At 35.1% G+C, this 27419-nt stretch overlaps 1 protein-coding gene across 19 annotated transcripts in view; it reads right to left on the reverse strand.

The window, feature by feature from the left end:
* BAZ2B (bromodomain adjacent to zinc finger domain 2B) overlaps positions 1–27419 on the reverse strand; it is a 496810-nt gene that overhangs the window by 294919 nt on the left and 174472 nt on the right. For all 19 annotated transcript variants that reach the window (XM_077153953.1, XM_077153960.1, XM_077153959.1 and 16 more), the window contains one exon: positions 4178–4220. The gene's annotated coding sequence lies outside the window, so the exon portion shown is untranslated. The remainder of the gene's footprint in view (positions 1–4177; positions 4221–27419) is intronic.

Genomic DNA, 27419 nt, shown 5'->3' on the forward strand with positions numbered 1-27419 from the left:
GACTTAAACTAACAGTTAGAACACCCTGGGAAAAACACTTGGCCTTTCTGAGTCTCAGTTTAGTCATCTGTAAAATGTAATATATGTCTTTTTAAATTGTTATAAAGCTTCAATAGAAAGCATCTAGCACATTAAAAAGCACTATTGTAGTTTGGAGGCTTTATGTACCACAAAAAGAATCGTGTTCTTTTAATCTATTCCTGTGGATGCAGACCTGTGATTAGGTTATTTCAATTGAGATGTGACCTACCTCATTCAAGGTAAATCTTAATCCTCTTACTGGAATCCTTTTGTAAGAGCACAAAAGAAGCTAAGAGATGAAATTAAGAGAAGCTCACAGTAAAAGCCCCAAAGAAGCTGAAAGGAAACCACTTAAGTCAGAAGCTCAAAGCAACAAAACCCGGAAGAGACGTACTAGCAGAGGTTGCCACGTGCCTTGCTATCTGACAGAGGAGGCCAAACTCGCCATTAGCTGGGCATTCTGAGAAGGTATTGTCCTGTTGATGCCTTATTCGGACAATTTTCATGATCAAGGAACCATAACCTTGTAAATTAATAAATCCCCATTGTAAAAGTCAACCCATTTCTGGTATATTGCATTTTGTCAGCTTTATGAAATCAAAACAAGCAGTGAATAAGTAAATATTGATTTGTCGTATCTTCTTTAACACTTGTGTCAAAACATATTTATTAAAAAAAATTAATGGGAATATTATCAACAATGTTAAAATGATTAATATTAAAAGAGCCCTTCACTAGGTGATTAGCACTCATCAAACACCTTGGTTTATAAATTCCTACAAGATCTGACCTTTAGGTTTATTTACTTACTTCTTAAATTTTACATTACAACAATATTGGACTAAGATTTTTCATGTCCTTGAACATATGCAAGTGTCTTCTTTCAAATATATGTGACAGTTTCTCTTTTGGGATTCTCTTCTAATTCCTACTTCAAAAATCTAACCTGAACGTGTTCCTCTTCCTTCCTGACCTTCTCTCCTAAATAGAATGAATCATTCCCTTTTTTATTCTTTGCCAAAAACTCAAACCATCAAAAGGGACAAGAAAGTTCAAACAAAATTAAAGACATTTTAACAACAACACAAACTTCGTCAAATTATTCTAGTGCATCAGGATTAGTTTGGCCTATTATTGACAGAAAGCTCCCAAACCAGTGGCTTAGACAAGAGAGAAGTTTATCTCTGTCACATAAAAGTAGTCTAGATACAGACAAACCAGAGTAGGCAGGGTGATTTGGTGAAGTTATTAGGAACACTATCTCAATGCTCTGCCCATTCTCAGTATGTGGTTTCTGCTCATAGTCCAATTATCATGTCTAAATTTCAGTCAGCAAGGAGGAAAGGGGGAGAAAGAGAAGGATACTTTCCTTTCTTTAAGGATACTTTCTACAAGTTGCACACACAAAGCTACATATATATCGCCTCATATATATATCCTTAAACTTTAAGACTGATTTTGTGTCCCCCTGATGTATATATAAAGGAGCAAACCATAAAGTTATATGAGTAAGATCAAAGAAAGATAACATTTTATTTAAATTTGATAACAATCCCATGAAATACATGTAATATATCATTTTGTAGTGGAAGATACTGAGTTTCAAAGATGCTGACTGTAGGTCACATGACTAGTGCTATATGACATCAGTACTGAATTCTATCCGGTTCTAAAACTGATACTATTTACTCTCTACCCTATTCTTATGGTTCTGTTATGGACATTCACATATTAAGATTCTTACTGCAATTTTAATATAAGAAAACTAAAAATACTAATTGGTTTAGTGCTTTCTGGAGTATTTGTGATTACCAGCAAATATTTGGTAACTATGATACAAAGACGTATTAAAATTTGCAAAATACAAGTGAAGACATCTTATCAGTAAAACAGGAATAAAAAAATTAAACATTATTAAACTACTAGGAAGGGAGACTCGCTTTCAATTAGGATGCTTAGGAAGGCCTCAGAGAGATTAATATATGTGCATGGAGGAACATAAGAGGGCAGGTTTGATTTCAACAGAATAAATAAAGAAAAAGCCTGAAAAGGAGGAGGAATATTCTAGGTAAAGGGAGTGGCATGAATTTAGATATAGAGCCAGAAATGTATATCAAGGTACAGTACAAAGTTTCCATTTAATAATGTGTAAGTTTTTGCTCTTAAATAACAGAATGTATGGCTGGGGAAGAGTTGATGTAGGACTGAGGAGGGATCTTGAATACCAAGTTTGAAAGTCTAGAATTAATCATGTAGGCAAATGGGAAATCACTGAACAATGGGAAGTAAAAGAATCAGAGCAATGTTTTAATAAGAATAATATGAGAATTATGTATAAGCTGCAGTGGAATTGATAATGGACAGGAAGAAGAGAAATCACAGTTTTGAGTCACAGTTTCGACCTATCTGTGGACTGTGACAAAGGAAAAACCAGAAATTCTCCTGACTTGTGAAAAACTTTAAGGGGAAAAAAAGTGTATAATTTTAATATATAAAAACTCATTAGAGATTCTGCTTTGAAACAATCTATTATATATATTATTTCCCTCTCTAACCACAATGTTCTACTTATTTAGCTCTTACTTTGTCATCTAATCACACCAATTTATCAAGTTCCTTGATCTCGCCAGACATTTTCTGGCAATGTCAGCTCTTTCCTGGCCTTACTTTGTTCTAGCCCTATCCATGGTCACTACCACTCTCAAACTGAATCACTGCTGAAATCTACCGTCTCTTCTTGATTCAAAAGGCTGGAGAAAGTCTCACAAGCCTGACATTATTACAAAGTAATGGTTTCTAATCCCAGCCATTTATGAACTTCTCATACTTAATGGATACTTCTTAGTCTTTAACTTATTTAACATCTGAGTATACTGAATACTATCTCTCTTCCTGAAATTATTGGATTTAGAATAGTTACAGTTAAATACTCTCTTAATATTACCTTAAAAATGCATTGTGAGAGTCAGCATTTTTTAATTCCTAAAAAACAACAATAAAAAAATACTTTTCCATACAATGGTAATTTTAACTTCCCTGACAGTAACGTACTGGATGCTAAACAGAAGGTTACTACAGAAATGTGTTCATATTTTGTGGTAAAATATTAAATTAGGGCAATAAAGTTCTGATTAAGAAAAAAACAAACAAGCAAAAAGCTACAAATCAGAAAAAGATAAAATGTTTCCTCAAGAATATGAATGAATATGCCATAAACATTAGGGTACTATATGATGATGATAAAACCTTTAAAAATACAATGAAAGTTCTCTCTAGTCTCTGGAAAATGTTAAAATTGACAATTGAAGCAGTTCTAAAATAAAATGTTAGAACATGAACAATAAAATCTACACACAGATTTCATATTTCTGGTCATTTACTGATTCGATATTTAACTAAGCAATGATATAATAGGATTAAAGAAACAAGTTCATAGAGCAAGAGTCACTGAATCAATAACAACTTAAGTTTTTTTCTGTGTAAGAAAATTTTTCAAAAACCCTATAAAATCAGATTTTACTAGAACTTTATAAGAATATGGATCAAAACTTTTAATCAAGTTTTTCTTTAGGTAATATATCATTTCCTTACATACAGTAGAAAGTGATACTTTAATATTGACTTTATTTATTCAAATTAAATAAAATTTAAGGGGAAAGGTATCAGTTACTTAGAACTATCTTTTTTCAAACCACTCTCCATATTTAAATGATTTATAAAGAGTCTTCCAAATATTAATGAAAAATTCAAGCAGGAAGCCTAATACCAAAATAGTCTTTAATAAAATAGTCTTTCTTTAATAACTCATTAAAGTCTCAGTTAATTTTATTTTTGTAATTTTTCCTAACATGGAGTGACTTTAAATTTTGTCATTTTTAGTAAAAACAAAAACTAAAAAAGGGTGCTGTTCAGAGTATAACTTTTACTGAAATGTTAATTAGGCATGTAATTTCAGTGTAAAGTAATTCTCATTTTAAATGTTTTTTAAGTGCTTTAAATTAATGTTTAAAAAATAAATAACTACAAGACTGATATGTTTCACTGAAAATTTAAGTATTCAACTGGTTGTTGAAATTATTTTTAATTCTATAAATTAATTTTCATTCTTAGAGAAAATGTAACATCCTTAAAGTCTTAATTATCATTTTTTTCTTACTGCGATGAATGTGGTCAATCTTGTGACATCACTGTTGAGAAACCTGCAATAGGAAAACAGAAATAGCAATCAGCTGAATCATGCTTGGTAAGTAATTTCAAAAATTAAAAAGTTTGTTGAGAATTTTCTTTCTTGATGCATACCGTCATATTTAAACCAATCTTAAGTTTTTAGAAAACATAATTGGCATGACACCAATAAACATAAAATACACTTGGTATTTATTTAAAGATCAATATTTAGTATGGTCTGGCAAGTTATGTTTTTCTTTATAATCAGAGACACCCCAGGGTTAACATATCAGAAAATAAACTATAGGACATTTGGTTTAGAAGTTTTATTCATTTTCAAATATTCACCAAGAAGAGAATCATGGTGTCTTAAATACAGTACAAACAAAAGACAGTCTGTTTATTGACAACACCTTTCTCTATAGGGATAGCAGCTCAGCTTAGAGTCAAAATGGGAGAAAGAGAAAGTATCTGATCTATTTAATATAGAAGAGATCGCCTCATCCTAATCCTTATGAATAATGACAGAACTACTAAAAATTGAAAATATCCCTGGAAAGAATCCAGTCTGAACTGTAAAACCAAGGGAGGTTATGTTAAACTATTTCCTGGATTATCTATGGTTTCAAGTTCTTATGCTTATATAATCTAAGCTTTTAGAAATTACTTTATTAACAAGTCATAATTTACAATGAGCTTCTTACATGTTAAGTGTTAAAAAGAACCACATTGTTAAAGTATTTTAAGGCTTATTATAGGCTTTCATGTGTTATTTCATCAAATCCTCATAACAGATTCCTTCAAAGAAGGAAAGAGATATCATTATACACTCTGCAAAAACAGAGTTCAAAAAAGTTACATAATTTGTTCAACCACACAGGACTGAGTTTTCTTTGGTTCTTTTATCTCATACCTTCCTTTCAATCTGTATTGACAACTCTACTTCCTCAATCAACCCTCAAGTCAAACACTTCTTACAGCTCTCCTATATTACCATTATAGACTCCCTACATCTAATCTTGACACAGTGCAAACAGGTCACATCACTACCTTATCTCACAACTGTCCAATGGCTTTCCCAATACTTAGAATAAATCTACCATATTTAAACCATGACCTATAAGGTCCTCCATCACCTGGTCCCTGGACTACATCTTAGGCTACTGTCTCTACTATGTTCCAGTCTCAATGGCCTTTTTGATATTCTCGAAACACATTAAACTTGTCCTACTTCAGGGCCTTGACATGTGCTGATCTCTTTGCCTGGAGCAAGTGTTCCCACTATCTTTATATGACTGGCCTTCTCACTTCATTCAAGTCTCATAACAAATGCCTTCTCATCAGAGGGGCCTTCCTTTATCACGGGAGACTGTTTGGCTTTAAGCTCCATTAGGAAAGAGACCTTGTCTATCTTGGTCACTTGAGCATAAGAACAGTACCTGGAACATAGAAACTTTTCAGTAAACAGTTGCTGAATAAATGAACAATTAATTATTGAGTTTCTATTGTACCTAGCACTGTGCCCAGGGTTACAGAGGATCCAAAGAGAAGTATAATACAACTCTTACTCTTACAATATTACCATCTGTTTAAGGAAAATATACAATACCAATTTGGTGTACATACCAAAACAACAACAACAACAACTAAACAAAAGATGGTAAGGCAGGGGATGGTGGGGAAGAGGGGGGTAGCAAATTCTAGGTGTGAGATAATGAGGATTTGAATTGCAAAGATGAGAAAATGTAGAGGAAATGAGAAACACAAGATATATTTTAAATGGAGAAACTTAGAGGACTTCATGCTAAATTAAGAATCAGGAACAAGGATAACAAAGAGTAAAAGATTACCTCAAATTCTGACTTACTAGAGCACATTGAAAGACATCTCCAGAAGTGGGGTAGGTTGACTATTGTTTTGAAAATTAATTAAGCCTATTATTATCACAGATATTCAAATGGAGATCCTTCCCACTTGCAGCCAGAAATTGTGATTTAAGATAGATAGTGTTTTGTTTGCTAAAGCTGTCAGAATGCAATACACCAGAGATGGATTGGCCTTTAATTAGGGGATTTATTTAAAACTTGTTTTAAACTATACATTTAAAATGTATAGTTCTTCAGAGAAATGGCATCTAGCTTTCATCTGAGGTTCTCTTTTACATGGGAAGGCACACGGCAATGTCTGCTGGACTTCTCTGCTGGTTTCTGAGTTCAAACAGCTTTCTCCAGGACTTCTCTGCTGTTGTCTGCATCTCCAAATGTCTAGAATGAGCTGTAAGTGCTGTGAGTTATGCTTGGGATGTGCTGTGCCAAGCTCCCTTCTGACCGCTCTCTTTTAAGCCTCCTGCTAATTTAATTAAATGTCACTCACTGTGGAAAGCACTCCTCTCAGTGGACTGCAGATGTAATCAGCCTTAGATGAATTTCATATGCTGATGATTTAAGTCCGTAGTGACAGCACAATGGGGCATCATCACCTGGCCGAACTGACTGAACCTAACTATGACAGATAGACAGACAGATAGATATATAGATAGGTATTGACTGATTTGAAAATTAGTCATATAAAAGTAGCATCCATGATTGTGGATGATGTTAAAATAAAATTTAGTAGATTGAAATGCTAGTGATCAATGAAAGGGGGGATAAGGGGTATGGTATATGAATTTTTTTCTGTTGTTTTTTATTTCTTTTTCTAACTTGATGCAAATGTTCTAAGAAATGATCATGATGATGACTATGCAACTATGTGATGATATTATGAATTACTGATTATATATGTAGAATGGAATGATCATATGCTAAGAATGTGTTTGTTGTTATATTTTTAAAAAATTAATTAAAAACAGAGGTTTTTAGGGAGGACAGTATTGAGCAGCTTTAAATGATGCAGAGGGGACCAAGGGAGATAAAATTGGAAACGCACTCTCTCCAAATAACCCACCCCACTCTGCCCCATCAAATCAGAACAGCAGGAGATGAAATACATTACTCTTTGTATCCAAAGATTTGCCTTCAAGGGATTACTGCCTAGTCATATGCTCTCAACTTTAATTGATACAAAAATACTCTGGTGACAAAAGCGACTACACTTTCTATAAAACCCTATAATTCAAAAAAAAAAATTCAGAAATCTGTAAACAGTCACATTCCAGTAATATTATAACAATAAAAAGACAAGTAAATATTCTGTTTTTATATTTTTTGGAAAAAAATACTAGATAATTAAGACTAAACATGTATTTTAAACATGCATTTTACTTAAAGTCCCTAAGTTTATGCTATAAAAAGCTAGTAAACGCATACATTTTACATGGTAGCAATTTTTACTCAACTTACTGGGTACTTGCACTTGTCTGAGGATAAAATACACTTGAAATTAAAATGACACTAGAAGTTAAAGCCAGACAAATCTTAAAGCTTCTCAAAAAAATCTTATGTCTTTCACAAGCCAAAAATAATTAATGTCATCTTAAAACTAGGAAATATTTAAAACTAGGAAATATATTCAAATTACACATAAAAAGTAATGTTACATTTTATGAAAACATAATTCAACTAATATACTGGGTATATGCTATTTCTCTACAAGTCACCATTTTAGTAAATGTATACAGAGAAGACCTCAAATATATTTCTCCTCAGAAAACATCTATCAATGTTAAATTGTGGAAAAAGTTTAATACATAATGTACAATTCAGAGTATCTTTCCAACAATTAGAATATATTAACTTTATTTTTCCTCTTACTCTGTCCCTAAAACACAGAAAGTCTTTCCTTACATAATCAATTTAACATGTGCAACTCAATTTTCACTTGACAACTCTACATAAGTTTCTGTATTTACAAAGTAAGGATAATGATTGCTACCTAGCTTACTGAAAAGATTCAAAGAGAAAAAATGAATAGAATACCTACCTGCTTTAACTCACCACACTCAATCTGAACAATGGAAATAGTCACTAAAATGTTTAATCATTCAATTATATACCAGTTTTATTTTTCCTACTCTATGTTCTTTCCTAAGGTGTGGTTACATAATAAAGAAAATTATTTCCAAAATTTACATATGAAAACAGATCTCATAAATCTTATTCTGTTTACAGGCTGTTTCAGTGTTCACTCCCGAATTACTGACTTGGAAAGTTAAAGATCATCTATATCACTCTCTTTGTAAAATACCAACTATACATATTTTGTGGTACACTTTTTAAGGTTAATAAAAACTTCATAAAAATTGGCCTCCAAAGTTGCTTCTACTATTGTCTAGCTATTCTGACCATTACTACTATTACTACTTTGTCTACTACTGCATCTTATTATTGTTATTATTTAAGGAGTACTAATTGGTAAAACAAAAATCAGCTGCCTTGAGGGTTCTTAAAGCAATATTTTTCTTGGGAGGAAGAAGGGTGGGTTGGTACCCGTAAATGAAAGGAAACCAAATACTGGGGAAACTGTGACAATGTGATTTTCCACTAATGGAATACTCAATCCAGAGCTGTGTCACTGAACTTTCTTCAATGATGGAAATGTTCACTAAGTTGTGCAATAGAATAGCTTATAGTCAATATGGCTATTGAGCATTATAAAATGGTTAGTGTGACTAAGAAGTTGACTTGAATTTTTTTAATTTTAATTATTTTGTATTTAAATAGCCCAAGGTAGTCATTAGTTATCATATTAGATGTAAAGTTATGCATTTCTAAAACCACAGCAGGATTGAATAACAAATGGTATGCCTATATATTTGAAAAGTTACTTTCTCTATTATTTAGAAATGAAATGAAAAACAAAATCAACTCTCTTTGGTAAGATATGTTCATTTTAATAAAACTGCTACAAATTTGGAAGAGGAGAATTTTTTTTTAATCTTCAAATAACTTTCAAGTTAACGTTTTGGGGAAATAAAAGTTTATTTTATCATCATGCTTAGAAAAGGAAATAGTCTCGGATTCTGAAGAATGGAGTTTTAAAACTCTTCAGGTTGCATCACTATTGCCAGGTATTTTTTAAATCGGTTTTACTTTGCTCAGCTTCATTTACTTATGTACTGTTATGACTAAAACCTTGATATAACATAGAAAAACAAACTGAAATTGATATTAACAGTTTAAATAGTCTTGATCATTGGGAATCTCTTTTGCTGTCAATTATTTACCTTTTCTTATTATGTCCTAAAAAGCAAAGATGAGCAAAGCTCATCTGTCTCTAAGACAGAGTTTGAACTAAGCATTTATTATATGGTATTTATGAGAGAAGCCTACCACCACACTGTAAAGTTGGCATATATATATAGAAGATATTATATAACATTAATAGATGTTTTGTTGATACCACATACAAACAAATTTGTCAGGTTAGAAATGCGACAAATCATTATACTTAATCTACATGCAAAAAAAAAAAAAGCTTTCAAGCGACACATCTAGTGATAGCAAATCATTTCTGACCTATACAAACAATAATTATGTTGGTAACCAGGTGTGCTAGATTGAAGATATTGTGTGGCCCAGAAAAGCCATGTTCTTTTTCCTAACCTAATTTTTGTAGGATAGGCCTGTCAATTAGGGTGCAAGCTTTGATTGGATTATTTCCGCATGGATATGGCTTTCAATTGGATGGTTACATGAAGAAGTGATGTACCCACAGTGGGTTAGCCTTTCTGATTAGATGGAGATGTCACTCTGCCCATTCAAGGTGGGTCTTGATTAATTCACTGGAGTTCTTTAAAAGAGGAAACCTTTTTGAGAAAGCTCACAGCCAATGCAGATGCTTGGAGAACATTTGCTTCAGAGCTGACAAAGTCATGGATGTCTGGAGATTCTTGGAGTGCTGACAGAGAGAGCAGATGCCTAGAAACAGGCAGAGCCCAGCAGACATCACCATGTGCCTTGCCATGAGTTGCTAAACAAGCCAGAAGACAGAAGAAGCCACAGGGACTGAGAGCCATTTTGAAACCAGTAGTCAGGAGAGGATGCAGATGCCAGTTATGTGCCCATGCACGTGACAGATATTGGCCTTCCTTTGGAGTCAAAGTATCTTTGTCTGGATGCCTTAGTTTGGGCATTTTTGTGGGCTTGGAAATGTAAACCTGTAACTTAATAAATCTCCCTTATAAAAGAGCCATTCCATTTCTGGTATATTGCATTCTGGCAGCATCAGCAAAGAAAAACAAAGTTAAAAGTTATTTTCTCATTCATCCAAGATAGAGAAAGGAAGGAAAATAGGCAGATGAATAGATATGGATTGTAATTCCAAGCAATGTTTTGGAGGATTCTACTCACTGAAAATTTCCTGTCCTTGGTTTAATCTGTAGACTAGGTAGGGTATCTAGTATGCATCCAATGTGCTTCATTCTTTAATGATCAGAGAGGCTGTGAAAGCATTAATTCCAATGATTCCTATCTTGCTGCTAAGACACACTGACATTAATAAAGGGGATAAAGCCTTTTTCCTTTAAAAGTGACAACTGACTGACCCCCTGAAATAAAGTATTCATATACTTGTGGAACTAAAAGAATCAGAGTCCTACAGATTCATCAGTCCAGAGCCATCAATTTTTATTTTGACTGTTTGCAAATGATGTGATCAAGAAAAGCAAGATCATCACTGCCAAGGTTCTACATACTGGCACAATTTAGCTTTGGAGACCCTACCAGGCTTTTCTGGAAGGATAATAACACCGTTAATATAATACCTACTGCTGGTAAATTTCACACGTGCTGTTAAAAGAAAGCAGAAAGCCCAGTATCTAGATGAGAGATATGCAGAAAGTTAGAAATTGATGATTCTGTGCCCTCCCATCAGAAATCTGAGAATAAAATAAATGACAGCTTCTCATTCTAAAAGCCCTAACTTTGCCATATCAAAATGTAAAACAAAGTAAGCATTCTTTACACAATTTTCCCCTCAAGATAGCTGCTGGGGACTTCCGGAGAAGATGGCGGCTTAGTAATACGCGCGGATCTTAGTTTCTCCTCCAGGACAGCTACTAGGGGAGTAGACACGACACAGAACAGCTCCCAAAGCCACGACAGAGATAAAAAAGACAGCGTACCCCATCCTGGAACGGCTGGCTGGCTGCGAGAACCCGCTCTGGTGAGATCGCCGAGGGGCGCGGGCTTCACTGGGCGGGGCGGCAAGCGGCCGGAGTCACTCCCTTCCCCCTTCCCGGGCCGGGCTGGGAGAATTAGACAGGCGGTCCCCTCAAACCGCGGCGGCTGGTGCCCACACCACACGCGGCCCCCCGGAGCAACTGAGAGACTCGGATCAGAAATCCCCAGGCCACGGAGAATGGTGACCGGGGGGGGGGGGGGCCCTTCCAAACCCGTGACTCCCCGGGAACGTGCACTCTCCCGGGCGGGCCGCTGCGGCTGGTGCCCTCCCGCTACGCTTGGCGCCCTGGGACGACTAGGAAATTCGGACGGGCGCTTTCCCGGGCTGCGGCGGCCAGCGACCCTCCCCACGTTCGGACCCCGGGCCGGCTGGCACTCTTCCAAGCCACTTCGGCTAGCGAACCTCCCGGACGGCAAGAGTTTTCCAAAGTTAAAGGACCCACAACACCTTTTACTGGTGGGACCCGCAGACAAACGTGTGCCACGAGCGCCACCTACTGGGCAGGATAAGAAAAACAGAACCTAGAGATTTCACAGAAAAATCTTACAACCTTGTTGGGTCCGACACCCAGGGAAATCTGACTAAATGCCCAGACGCCAGCAGCAGAAGATAACTGTCCACGCTCAGAAGATTGAGAATATGGCCCAGTCAAAGGAACAAACCAATAGTTCAAATGAGATACAAGAGCTGAGACAACTAATGCTGAATATACGAACAGAAATGGAAAACCTCTTCAAAAATGAAATCGATAAATTGAGGGAGGACATGAAGAGGACATGGGCTGAACATAGAGAAGAAATAGAAAAACTGAAAAAACAAATCACAGAACTTATGGAAGTGAAGGATAAAGTAGAAAAGATGGAAAAAACAATGGATACCTACAATGATAGATTTAAAGAGACAGAAGATAGAATTAGTGATTTGGAGAATGGAACATCTGAATTCCAAAAAGAAACAGAAACTATCGGGAAAAGAATGGAAAAATTTGAACAGGGTATCAGGGAACTCAAGGACAATATGAACCACACAAATATACGTGTTGTGGGTGTCCCAGAAGGAGAAGAGAAGGGAAAAGGAGGAGAAAAACTAATGGAAGAAATTATCACTGAAAATTTGCCAACTCTTATGAAAGACCTAAAATTACAGATCCAAGAAGTGCAGCGCACCCCAAAGAGATTAGACCCAAATAGGTGTTCTCCAAGACACTTACTAGTTAGAATGTCAGAGGTCAAAGAGAAAGAGAGGATCTTGAAAGCACCAAGAGAAAAACAATCCATCACATACAAGGGAAACCCAATAAGACTATGTGTAGATTTCTCAGCAGAAACCATGGAAGCTAGAAGACAGTGGGATGATATATTTAAATTACTAAAAGAGAAAACCTGCAAACCAAGACTCCTATATCCAGCAAAATTGTCCTTCAAAAATGAGGGAGAAATTAAAACATTCTCAGACAAAAAGTCACGGAGAGAATTTGTAACTAAGAGACCAGCTCTGTAAGAAATCTAAAGGGAGCACTAGAGTCAGATACAAAAAGACAGAAGAGAGAGGTGTGGAGAAGAGTGTAGAAAGAAGGAAAATCAGATATGATATATATAACACAAAAGGTAAAATGGTAGAGGAAAATATTATCCAAACAGTAATAACACTAAATGTTAATGAACTGAATTCCCCAATGAAAAGACATAGACTGGCAGAATGGATTAAAAAACAGGATCCTTCTATATGCTGTCTACAGGAAACACATCTTAGACCCAAAGATAAACATAGGTTGAAAGTGAAAGGTTGGGAAAAGATATTTCATGCAAATAACAACCAGAAAAGAGCAGGAGTGGCTACACTAATATGCAACAAATTAGACTTCAAATGTAAAACAGTTAAAAGAGACAAAGAAGGACACTATCTACTAATAAAAGGAACAATTAAACAAGAAGACATAACAATCATAAATATTTACGCACCGAACCAGAATGCCCCAAAATACGTGAGGAATACACCGCAAACACTGAAAAGGGAAATAGACTCATATACCATAATAGTTGGAGACTTCAATTCACCACTCTCATCAATGGACAGAACATCTAGACAGAGGATCAATAAAGAAATAGAGAATCTGAATATTACTATAAATGAGCTAGACTTAACAGACATTTATAGGACATTACATCCCACAACAGCAGGATACACCTTTTTCTCAAGTGCTCATAGATCATTCTCAAAGATAGACCATATGCTGGGTCACAAAGCAAGTCTTAACAAATTTAAAAAGATTGAAATCATACACAACACTTTCTCGAATCATAAAGGAATGAAGTTGGAAATCAATAATAGGCAGAGTGCCAGAAAATTCACAAATACGTGGAGGCTCAACAACACACTCTTAAACAACGACTGGGTCAAAGAAGAAATTGCTAGAGAAATTAGTAAATACCTCGAGGCGAATGAAAATGAAAACACAACATATCAAAACTTATGGGACACAGCAAAGGCAGTGCTAAGAGGGAAATTTATTGCCCTAAATGCCTATATCAGAAAAGAAGAAAAGGCAAAAATTCAGGAATTAACTGTCCACTTGGAAGAACTGGAGAAAGAACAGCAAACTAATCCCAAAGCAAGCAAAAGGAAAGAAATAACAAAGATTAGAGCAGAAATAAATGAAATTGAGAACATAAAAACAATAGAGAAAATCAATAAGACCAGAAGTTGGCTCTATGAGAAAATCAATAAGATTGATGGGCCCTTATCAAGATTGACAAAAAGAAGAAGAGAGAGGATGCAAATAAATAAGATCAGAAATGGAAGAGGAGACATAACTACTGACCTCACAGAAATAAAGGAGGTAATAACAGGATACAATGAACAACTTTACGCTAATAAATACAACAATTTAGATGAAATGGACGTGTTCCTAGAAAGGCATGAACAACCAACTTTGACTCAAGAAAAAATAGATGACCTCAACAAACCAATCACAAGTAAAGAAATTGAATTAGTCATTCAAAAGCTTCCTAAAAAGAAAAGTCCAGGACCAGATGGCGTCACATGTGAATTCTATCAAACATTCCAGAAAGAATTAGTACCAACTCTCCTCAAACTCTTCAAAAAAATCGAAGTGGAGGGAAAGCTACCTAATTCATTCTATGAAGCCAACATCACCCTCATACCAAAACCAGGCAAAGATATTACAAAAAAAGAAAACTACAGACCAATCTCTCTAATGAATATACACGCAAAAATCCTCAATAAGATTCTAGCAAATCGTATCCAACAACACATTAAAAGAATTATATATCATGACCAAGTAGGATTCATCCCAGGTATGCAAGGATGGTTCAGCATAAGAAAATCAATTAATGTCATACACCATGTCAACAAATCAAAGCAGAAAAATCACATGATCATCTCAATTGATGCAGAGAAGGCATTTGACAACATTCAAAATCCTTTCCTGTTGAAAACACTTCAAGAAATAGGAATACAAGGGAACTTCCTTAAAATGATAGAGAGAATATATGAAAAACCCACAGCTAATATCATCCTCAATGGGGAAAAATTGAAAACTTTCCCCCTAAGATCAGGAACAAGACAAGGATGTCCACTATCACCACTATTATTCAACATTGTGTTGGAGCTTCTAGACAGAGCAATTAGACAAGAAAAAGAAATACAAGGCATCAAAATTGGAAAGGAAGAAGTAAAACTATCACTGTTTGCAGACGATATGATACTACACGTCGAAAACCTGGAAAAATCCATAACAAAACTACTGGAGCTAATAAATGAGTACAGCAAAGTAGCAGGTTACAAGATCAACATTCAAAAATCTGTAGCATTTCTATACACTAGCAATGAACAAGCTGAGGGGGAAATCAAGAAACGAATCCCATTTACAATTGCAACTAAAAGAATAAAATACCTAGGAATAAATTTAACTAAAGAGACAAAAAACCTATATGAAGAAAACTACAAAAAACTGTTAAAAGAAATCACAGAAGACCTAAATAGATGGAAGGGCATACTGTGTTCATGGATTGGAAGACTAAATATAGTTACGATGTCAATCCTACCTAAATTGATTTACAGATTCAACGCAATACCAATCAAAATCCCAACAACTTATTTTTCAGAAATAGAAAAACCAATAAGCAAATTTATCTGGAAGGGCAGGGTTCCGCGAACTGGTAAAAACATCTTGAGGAAAAAAAATGAAGCTGGAGGTCTCGCGCTGTGTGACTTTAAGGCATATTATGAAGCCACAGTGGCCAAAACAGCATGGTATTGGCATAAAGATAGATATATCGACCAATGGAATTGAATAGAGTGCTCAATATAGACCCTCTCATCTATGGACATTTGATCTTTGATAAGGCAGTCAAGACAACTCACCTGGGACAGAACAGTCTCTTCAGTAAATGGTGCCTAGAGAACTGGATATCCATATGCAAAAGAATGAAAGAGGACCCATATCTCACACCCTATACAAAAGTTAATTCAAAATGGATCAAAGATCTAAACATTAGGTCTAAGACCATAAAACAGTTAGAGGAAAATATAGGGATGAAACTTACAATTGGAGGTGGTTTTATGGACCTTAAACCTAAAGCAAGAGCACTGAAGAAGGAAATAAATAAATGGGAGCTCCTCAAAATTAAACACTTTTGTGCATCAAAGAACTTCACCAAGAAAGTAGAAAGACAGCCTACACAATTGGAATCAATATTTGGAAATGACATATCAGATAAAGGTCTAGTATCCAGACTTTATAAAGAGATTGTTTAACTCAACAACAAAAAGACAGCCAATGCAATTACAAAATGGGAAAAAGACTTGAACAGACACCTCTCAGAAGAGGAAATACAAATGGCCAAAAGGCATATGAAGAGCTGCTCAATGTCCCTGGCCATTAGAGAAATGCAAATCAAAACCACAATGAGATATTATCTCACACCCACCAGAATGGCCATTATCAACAAAACAGAAAATCACAAGTGCTGGAGAGGATGCGGAGAAAGAGGCACACTTATCCACTGTTGGTGGGAATGTCAAATGGTGCAACCACTATGGAAGGCAGTTTGGCGGTTCCTTAAAAAGCTGAATATAGAATTGCCATATGACCCAGCAACACCATTGCTAGGTATCTACTCAGAACACTTAAGGGCAAAGACACAAACGGACCTTTGCACACCAATGTTTATAGCAGCATTATTTACAATTGGAAGGAGATGGAAACAGCCAAAATATCCATCAACGGAAGAGTGTCTAAACAAACTGTGGTATATACATACGATGGAATATTATGCAGTTCTAAGACAGAATAAACTTATGAAGCATGTAATAACATGGATGGACCTAGAGAACATTATGCTGAGGGAATCTAGCCAAAAACTAAAAGACAAATACTGTATGGTCCCACTGATGTGAACCGACATTCAAGAATAAACTTGGAATATGTCATTGGTAACAGAGTCAAGCAGGAGTTAGAAAGAGGGTAAGATAATGGGTAATTGGAGCTGAAGGGATACAGACTGTACAACAGGACTAGATACAAAAACTCAAAAATGGACAGCACAATAATACCTAATTGTAAAGTAATCATGTTAAAACACTGAATGAAGCTGCATCTGAGCTATAGGTTTTTGTTTTGGGTTTTTTTTTGGTTTTTTTGTTACTATTATTATTACTTTTATTTTTTTTCTCTATATTAACATTCTATATCTTTTTCTGTTGTGTTGCTACTTCTTCTAAACCGATGCAAATGTATTAAGAAATGATGATCCTGCATCTACGTGATGATGTTAAGAATTACTGATTGCATATGTAGAATAGTATGATTTCTAAATGTTGCGTTAATTTTTTTTCCGTTAATTAATAAAAAAAAAAAGATACTTTTAGCAATTCGGGGTATCTGCCCTTCCAGATAAATTTGCTTATTGGTTTTTCTATTTCTGAAAGTAAGTTGTTGGGATTTTGATTGGTATTGGGTTGAATCTGTAAATCAATTTAGGTAGAATTGACATTTTAACTACATTTAGTCTTCCAATCCATGAACATGGTATGGTCTTCCATCTATTTAGGTCTTCTGTGATTTCTTTTAACAGTTTCTTATAGTTTTATTTGTATAGGTCTTTTGTTGCTTTAGTTAAATTTATTCCTAAGTATTTTATTCTTTTTGTTGCAATTGTAAATGGAATTCGTTTCTTGATTTGCCCCTCAGCTTGTTCATTGCTAATATAGAAACACTACAGATTTTTGAATGCTGATCTTGTAACCTGCCACTTTGCTGTACTCATTTATTAGCTCTAGCAGTTTTGCTGTGGATTTTTCCGGGTTTTCGACATATCGTATCATATCATCTGCAAACAGTGATAGTTTTACTTCTTCCTTTCCAATTTTGATGCCTTGTATTTCTTTTTCTTGTCTAACTGCTCTGGCTAGAACCTCCAACACAATGTTGAATAATAGTGGTGATAGTGGACATCCTTGTCTTGTTCCTGATCTTAGGGGGAAAGTTTTCAATTTTTCCCCATTGAGTATGATATTAGCTGTGGCTTTTTCATATATTCCCTTTATCATTTTAAGGAAGCTCCCTTGTATTCCTATTCTTTGAAGTGTTTTCAAGAGGAAAGGATGTTGAATCTTGTCAAATGCCTTCTCTGCATGAACTGAGATGATCATGTGATTTTTCTGCTTTGATTTGTTGATATGGTGTATGACATTAATTGATTTTCTTATGTTGAACCATCCTTGCATACCTGGGATGAATCCTCCTTGGTCATGATGTATAATTCTTTTAATGTGTTGATGGATTCGATTTGCTGGAATTGTGTTAAGGATTTTTGCATCTACGTTCATTAGATTGGTCTGTAGTTTTCTTTTTTTGTAATATCTTTGCCTGGTTTTGGTATGAGGGTGATGTTGGCTTCATAGAATGAATTAGGTAGCTTTCCCTCCACTTCAATTTTTTTGAAGATTTTGAGCAGGGTCGGTACTAATTCTTTCTGGAATGTTTGGTAGAATTCACATGTGAAGCCATCTGGTCGGGGACTTTTCTTTTTGGGAAGCTTTTTAATGACCAATTCAATTGCTTTACTTGTGATTGGTTTTTTGTGGTCATCTATTTCTTCTTGAGTCAAAGTTGTTCATGCCTTTCTAGGAACTTGTCCATTTCATCTACACTGTTGTATTTATTAGCATAAAGTTGTTCGTAGTATCCTGTTATTACCTCTTTTATTTCTGTGAGGTCAGTGGTTATGTCTCCTCTTACATTTCTGATCTTATTTATTTGCGTCCTCTCTCTTCTTTTTGTCAATCTTGCTAAGGGCCCATCAATCTTGTTGATTTTCTCATAGAACCAACTTCTGGTCTTATTGATTTTCTCTATTGTTTTCATGTTCTCAATTGCATTTATTTCTGCTCTAATCTTTGTTATTTCTTTCATTTTGCTTATTTTGGGGTTAGTTTTCTATTCTTTCTCCAGTTCTACCAAGTGGACAGTTAATTGTCGAATTTTTGTCCTTTCTTCTTTTTTGATACAGTCATTTAGGGCAATAAATTTCCCTCTTAGCGCTGTCTTTGTTGCTGCATCCAATAGGTTTTGATATGTTGTGTTTTCATCTTCATTCGCCTCGAGATATTTACTAATTTCTTTTGCAATTTCTTCTTTGACCCAGTCGTTGTTTAAGAGTGTGTTGTTGAGCCTCCACGTATTTTTGAATTTTCTGGCACTCCGCCTATTACTGATTTCCAACTTCATTCCTTTATGATATGAGAAAGTGTTGTGTATGATTTCAATCTTTTTAAATTTGTTGAGACTTGCTTTGTGACCCAGCATATGTTCTATCTTTGAGAATGATCCATGATCACTTGAGAAAAAGGTGTATCCTGCTGTTGTGGGGTGTAATGTCCTATAAATGTCTGTTAAGTCTACCTCATTTATTGTAATATTCAAATTCTCTGTTTCTTTATTGATCCTCTGTCTAGATGTTCTGTCCATTGATGAGAGTGGGGAATTGAAGTCTCCAACTATTATGGTATATGTGTCTATTTCCCTTTTCAGTATTTGCAGTGCATGCTTCATGTATTTGGGGGCATTCTGGTTCAGTGCATAAATATTTATGATTGGTATGTCTTCTTTTGAATTGCTCCTTTTATTAGTAGATAGGATCCTTCTTCGTCTCTTTTAACTGTTTTACATTTGAAGTCTAATTTGTTGGATATTAGTATAGCCACTCCTGCTCTTTTCTGGTTGTTATTTGCATGAAATATCTTTTCCCAACCTTTCACTTTCAATCTATGTTTATCTTTGGGTCTAAGATGTGTTTTCTGTAGACAGCATATAGAAGGATCCTGTTTTTTAATCCATTCTGCCAGTCTATGTCTTTTGATTAGGGAGTACAGTCCATTAACATTTAGTGTTATTACTGTTTGGGTAGTACTTTCGTCTACCATTTTGCCTTTTGTATTTTGTATGTCATATCTAATTTTCCTTCTTTCTACACTCTTCTCCACACCTCTCTCTTCTGTCTTTTCGTATCTGTCTCTAGTGTTCCCTTTAGTATTTCTTGCAGAGCTGGTCTCTTGGTCACAAATTCTCTCCGTGACTTTTTGTCTGAAAATGTTTTAATTTCTCCCTCATTTTTGAAGGACAATTTTGCTTGATATAGAATTCTTGGTTGGCAGTTGTTCTCTTTTAGTAATTTAAATATATCATCCCACTGTCTTCTTGCCTCTATGGTTTCTGCTGACAAATCTACACATAGTCTTATTGGGTTTCCCTTGTATGTGATGGATTGCTTTTCTCTTGCTACTTTCAAGATCCTCTCTTTCTCTTCGACCTCTGACATTCTAACTAGTAAGTGTTTTGGAGAACGTCTATTTGGATCTATTCTCTTTGGGGTGCGCTGCACTTCTTGGATCTGCAATTTTAGGTCTTTCATAAGAGTTGGGAAATTTTCAGTGATAATTTCTTCCATTAGTTTTTCTCCTCCTTTTCCCTTCTCTTCTCCTTCTGGGACACCCACAACATGTATATTTGTGCGCTTCATATTATCATTCAATTCCCTGAGCCCCTGCTCATATTTTTCCATTTTTTTCCCTATAGTTTCTGTTTCTTTTTGGATTTCAGATGTTTCATCCTCCAGTTCACTAATTGTAACCTCTGTCTCTTGAAATCTACCATTGTTGGTTTCCATTGTTTTTTTCATCTCTTCTACTGTATCTTTCATTCCCATATGTTCTGTGATTTGTTTTTTCAGACTTTCCATTTCTTCTTTTTGTTCATTCCTTGCCTTCTTCATATCCTCCCTCAATTCATTGATTTGGTTTTTGATGAGGTTTTCCGTTTCTGTTCGTATATTCAAAATTAGTTGTCTTAGTTACTGTATCTCATTTGAACTATTGGTTTGTTCCTTTGACTGGGCCATTACTTCAGTCTTCCTGGTGTGATTAGTTTTTTTTTTTTTTTTTTGCTTGCGTCTGGACATTTAATTAACTTAATTAGTTTATTCTGGAGATTGCTTTCACTTATCTTACCTAGGGTTTTCTTGCTAGATGAGTTTGTTGTCTATCTGTTCTTTGACCTTCAGTTCAGCTTTTTCTGGGACTCTAGCTTAAGTTTTGTTTAACACAGGGTAATTTTTCAGTTCTTGTTTTCTTGTTTCTTGTCCTGCTTGTAAGGTGCCTTTTCCCTCCCCACCCTTAGGAGGGTCTACATAGGTATTACAGACTCCAACCGGGTTTTCCCGGACTAAGCTGGCCTCCTTTCAGGGGGAAGGAATCACCTGCGTCAGTTTTCCCTGAGGGTGAGACCCAGCAGGTTGAAAGACTTTCCTGTGGAGTTTCTGGGCTCTGTTTTTCTTATCCTGCCTAGTATGTGGCGCTTGTCTGCCTGCGGGTCCCACCAGCCAAAGATGTTGTGGCTCCTTTAACTTTGGAAGGCTCTCCCTGTTGGGGGCGTGGTGGAGACAGAGGAAAGGTTGTAGGCTGGTTTTAATGGCTTCAAATTGCAAAGCCCTGGGGTCTGAATTCCTTGAGAGAGGGATTCCACCTGAGTTACGTTTCACCCCTCCCGTGGGGGAGGTTCAGGCGGAAGACAGCCCTGAAAGCAGCCTGTTTCTGCGTATGCTTGGGGCCGTTGCAGCCTCTGTAATCTCGCCACTGAATCCAGAGGCAGCCAAGCCTTTGTAGAAACAGCCACAGAAGGCTCTGTTTTGTCCCCTTTCCTCTTTTTTGGTTAGCCCAATAGGTGACCTCTGCATTGACCAGTTTCGCCTGAGCTGGGGGCCTATTTTTAGTAGTCAGAATTTGTTTATTAATGACACTATTGGTGTTTGCTTGGACTCAGTCTCTGCTACTATTAGAGTTTCTTTCTTTTCCTTCTGGGAAGCCGCCTGTGGGAGAGCGGCGCCTGCCGCCGTGGCTTGGGAAACTGCACACAGCTTGGGAAACTGCACACGGCTTGTGGAAATGCGCGCGGCTTGGGGAACACACTGTTTTGGAGACTCACAGCCAGTCCAGCTGGTCTAGACTGGGGTACGCTGTGTGTCCGGTCACTGTCGTGGCTCCAGGAGCTGTTCTGTACTGTTTCTGGTTATTTAGTAGTTGCTCTGGAGGACTAACTAAAACGTGCACACATTACTAAGCCACCATGTTGGCCCCTCTGCTTTATTTTTATAACATTTAAAAAAATAAGTATGAATGAAAACTTGATCATTTTTAGCAGTTAATTTATCTGGGGAGATAAACTTTTTCACTGTATACCTTACTCCAAACAAGCTCAGTCAAAACATTAAGACACCAAAAATGTTCTATGATAAAATAATAAGCCTAATACACAGTGTCTGACACACAGCAGGTTTTCAGTACCCATCTGTTAAACTAAGTTGCACATCATTATCTGTACCTAATCTTTTTCTTAGAAGCAATAGTGTTATGTCAAAAATGAAGATTCTCATCTTTGGTTTGAAACTTGAAATGTTCTTAGTAAGAAATCACATTCACTTTAGAAGATGGACATTTTCATTCGGGTATTTTAACAGGATTTTACTATATAGAAAGGGGCAAAAGATACATAAAAAGTAAAGAAATATTTGATTTTTGAATCTTCTGCATATATCACCCTGAGGAGAGAGTGAATCCATCTTAATTGACTTCTTCATGTAATTTAGCAACCCAGGACAGTTCTTACCCTTTATTTCTCCTTGACTTCTTTCCATTTGTCAGGGAAAAAGCAACCTCCTCCAGAATCCTCATTCTAATCTCTGCCCTCTGCCCTCCAAACTGAATTCCAATATTTCCTACTCCTGGACAAATGAAGTAATTTTCTCTTCCCATAAGATGCTGTGCATACCTCTATCATTGAATATATTTTCACATAATTAGGATTTTCTTTTCACTCAGTTTGCTTCATCCAACTAGACTTCAAGCTCCTTAAGTGCAAGAATTATATCAGATATATAATAGATACACATTTATTTTGAATAAATGAATAAAAAGTGAACAAAAATTGAAGATATAAACCATTTATATTTATTCTATTTATTAATGTAAACTAGTCATGTTATGTCACTTCTTTAGAGCTTTGTTTTGCTATTCCTATCTATTCATTTATTTTCTATATAGACAATATTTGCTTTTCTGTTTTTAAGTTACTTAAATGAATGCACACCTTTTTACAGGAAGTATTGCTTTCCAAATTTAATAAAATCCTAAACTAATGTGCATTATCAAAAGCAAAAGCAAAAGCAAAAACCAAAAATCTCTGGTTCTCATTTATGAAAAAGAGGGAATTTAGCACAGATTTACTTTTATGACTCTCAAACTATTTATTACAAGCCACTTGAGAGTAACGACTGTATTTAATTAGAAAGTTCTTTTCCAGATATTACTGGAGTGATTGGGCCATGAAAAGTGCTCAGTAACTACCTGAAAGTAGAAAGAAAAGAACGTGATCAGAAATATCAGAAAGAGGATTGTCAAGTGAGAATCCAAGAGGGAAAGATTTTTCTAGAAAATTGGAAAAGCGTGTATGGGGGGAGAGGATACTGAATTTGGTTAAATGATGAGCAGTGATTTTCAAAAAAGCAATTTCAAATGAAAAATCATGAAGGATTAACAAGACTGCACAGGTGAACTTGTTGAGAGAAACTTAGCTATCAGGATGTAGAATAGCTGAAATAATCTTGAAAAAGAAGGAGAAAGTTGGAGGACTCACACTTCCTGATATCAAAACTTACTACAAAGCTACAACAATCAAGGCAGTGTGGCACCGGATTAGTGATAGACATTTACATGAATGGAATACTATTGAGTGTCCAGAAACAAACCCTCATATTTATGATTAAGTGATTTTTCAAAAAAAAAAGTGTTAACATAATTCAATGGGGGAGGTAAGTATTTTCAACAAATGATACTGGAACAACTGGATATCTGCATGCAAAAGATGAAGGTGGACATCTACCTCACAGCATATTAAAAAGTTAACTCAAAATGTCTTTTAGACATAAATTTAAGAGCTTTTAACACTCTAAAACTCTTAGAAGAAAATGTAAGCATAAATCTTTGTGACCTTGGATAAAAAATGATTTCTCAGGACATCAAAAGCACAAGCAACCAAAGGGAAATATTTACACTGGACTTCCTAATTAAAAACTTTTGTGCTTTGAAGGACACTAACAGGAAAGTAAACAACCTACAGACCAGAGAAGATATTCTTTACAATTCAATAATAAAAGATAAATAACCCTATTAAAAGTGGGCAAAGGATTTGAATAGATTTCTCCAAAGATATACAAATGGCCAGTAAGCACATGAAAAGATGTTCAATATCATTAGCCATCAGGGAAATATAAATTAAAAGCACCACTACATACCCACTACAATGGCTATAATAGAAAAAGATGGACAATAACAAGTGTTGGCTAAGGATGTAGAGAAATTGGAAATCATATACACTGCTGGTGGATTTGCAAAGTAGTCCAAAAACTTTAGAAAGTATTTTGGCATTTCCTCAAAATACTAAACATTGAGTTAACATGTGATCTAGCAATTCTTCTCTCAGGTATATACGAAAGAGAAATGAAAACATTTCTGTTCTAGTTTGCTAGCTACCAGAATACAATATATGAGAAACAGAATGGATTTTAAAAAGAGGAATTTAATAAGTTGCTAGTTTACAGTTCTAAAGCTGAGAAAATGTCCCAATTACAACAAGTCTATAGAAATGTCCAATCAAAGGCATCCAGGGAAAGATACCTTGGTTTAAAAAGGCTGATGAAGTTCAGGGCTTCTCTCTCAAGTGAGAAGGCACATGGCGAACACACTCAGAATTTCTCTCTCATCTGGAAAGGCACATGGTGAACACAGTCAGGGTTCCTCTCTCTCTGGAAGGGCACACAGCGGACGCAGCATCACCTGCTAGCTTATTCTCCTGGCTTCCTGTTTCATGAAGCTCCCCAAGAGACATTTTCCTTCTTCATCTCCAAAGGTCGCTGGCTGGTGGACTCTGCTTCTCATAGCTACGTCATTCTGTGGTGCTCTCTCTGAATCTCCTTCATTCTCCAAAATGTTTCCTCTTTTATAGGACTCCAGAAACTTCTCAAGACCCACTCAAATGGGTGGAAACATGTCATCACCTAATCCAGCTTAACAACCACTCTTGATTAAATCATGTCTCTGGGGAGATGATCTGATTACAGTTTCAAACACACCCTATTTAATAGGGATTATTCTACCTTTATGAAATGGGATTTTGATAAAAACATGGCTTTTCTAGGGTACGTATATCCTTTCAAACTAGCACAATTTGTTTACTCAAAATTCTGTAAATAATGGTTCATACTAGTCAAAAGATAGAAATAATCCAAATGTCCATCAACTGATGAATGGAAAAGTAAAATGTAGTATTATGCATGTAATGAAATATCAGTCAATCAGGAGAAAGAATGAAGTACTGATACATGATACAGTATGGCTAAACCTCGAAAATATTATGCTAAATGAAAGAAGCCAGTCATAAAAGACCACAAATTATATGGTTTCATTTATCTGAAATGTCCAAAATAGGCAAATCTACAAAGACACAAAGTAGATCAGTGACTGACAGAGGCTAGAGACTAGGGGAAGGGACAAATGGGGAAGACTGCTTAATGGATATGGGGTTTCTTTTTGGAGGGATGAAATGTACTAGTTTATTACAAAGAAGAAAAGCCTCATTTTATGAAGACAATATAATTTTGAAAGCAAAACCAAACCAATTTCAGTTGCAAAATTATTAATAAATAGGTAAATCAAATCCAGGAAAATATTAAAATACTATCAAGTAGGATTAAACCAGGGAATGCAAGAAAAGGGGTTTTATTTTTAAAAAGCAACTAAGGTTAATCACAATATTAATTAATAAAATATTATCATCTCAAAAATACTGAAATGTATTTAATATAATTTACTTTTTAGTTATAATTAAAAAGTCTTAGTCAAATTAAGAATAGTAGAAAAGCTCTTTAACATGAAAACATGTCAGTGATCATGAAAGAAAATTAAATTTAAGAAGTAGTCTCATTTGGGTCAGGCAAAAACAGAATATTTATTGTAACCACTTCTATTCATTATTGTTGCTGTGTTCCTACCAATGCAACAAGAAAAAGAAATAAAAAATAAGAACTATAAAAATTGGAAACAGAGAGACATTCTAGAAAACCACTAAGCAATAAGGAAGATTTTAGCAATATTAAAATGTAAATATAAATTCAATTTCAACTTCTATTAAGTCAGTACGAAAAAATATATAATTTCAACTTTCAATAATAGTCAATAAGAAAAATATGTAATGAAAAGGTTCCATGTACAATCCTTTTAAAATCACAGATAAAATTAAAACACATTATTCATTCATTCAACAAATATTTAATCAATGTCCTCTGTAGTACTGTTCCAAGCTCTCGAGATAATGCATCAATGAACAAAATGAATCTCTTTCCTCTTGGAATTTGCATTAAAATATAAGATGAATCAAGACCTTTTCAGTGAAAACGTGTGTTTTTAAAACATTTTATTAACTATTTAAAAATATATACTTTATTTTTTTATTAAAATAAAAATAAAGAGAGGAAAAAAACATTTAGGAAGATATGATATCATGAATATGACAGTTTTCCTAAAACTAATCTGTAATTTTATTGCAACTGTAATGAAAATCTCATGGAACTATACAAGCCAATTCTGAAAATCAAAGGGAAGGAACAAACTTGACAATTTTGCAGAAGATATTCAAAATTAAAACTTTCTTGATAGATATTAAAAACTTATAATAAATTTGTAGTAGTCATCACAGAATGGTATAGATTAAGGAGTATACAAATAGAAAAATACAAGATAGAGCTCAGATACAAATCTATGCATATTTGGAAGTGTTAGACATGGCATTAAAAATTATGGGGGAAAAGACATATTATGTCTGTTTTAACTAATTAACCATAAAACAAAAATGAAACTAGATCTGTATCTCATAATAAATATAAAAAAAATTCAGACCTAACCATAAAAAGCAAAACTTTAGAATTTAAACAAAAATCAAGGAGACAAACTTTATAACTTCAAGGTAGATGTGGCTAATTGTATTTTTCCTAAGAAGATGTAAAATTATCACCCATCTTACATGCTCTACCTACAATGTAATTTTGACCCTCCTTTCATCAAAATTTAGGGTCTATGTTTCCTCCCCTTCAATAGAAGCAGGCTTGGGATACCATGTGACTTCTGGGCGATACAATTTGCATCTAGTTTTCTTTGGGACTGTTTACTCTTGGAACTTAGCCACCAAATTTGGAAGACCAGGTCAGTCCACATGAAGATATCAAGTACAGGCATTCTGGTTGGTAGCCCAAGTGAAGTCCCAGTCCATAATTACCTTCAACCACAAGACATGAACAAAGATGCCTCCAGATTATTCCAGTCTGCAACTGTCAAGCCATCCCCAGTCCTGAAGTCACTGTATCAGAGACCCCAGATATTGTAGAGAAGAGAAAAGGCAACCCTGCTAAGCTCCATTTGATTTCATAATCCACAAAAATCATGAGAATTTAAGAAAAAATAAAAAAGTATCAAAATATGTC

This window comes from Tamandua tetradactyla, chromosome 3, assembly GCF_023851605.1.
Source record: "Tamandua tetradactyla isolate mTamTet1 chromosome 3, mTamTet1.pri, whole genome shotgun sequence".
Taxonomy (NCBI): Eukaryota; Metazoa; Chordata; class Mammalia; order Pilosa; family Myrmecophagidae; genus Tamandua; species Tamandua tetradactyla.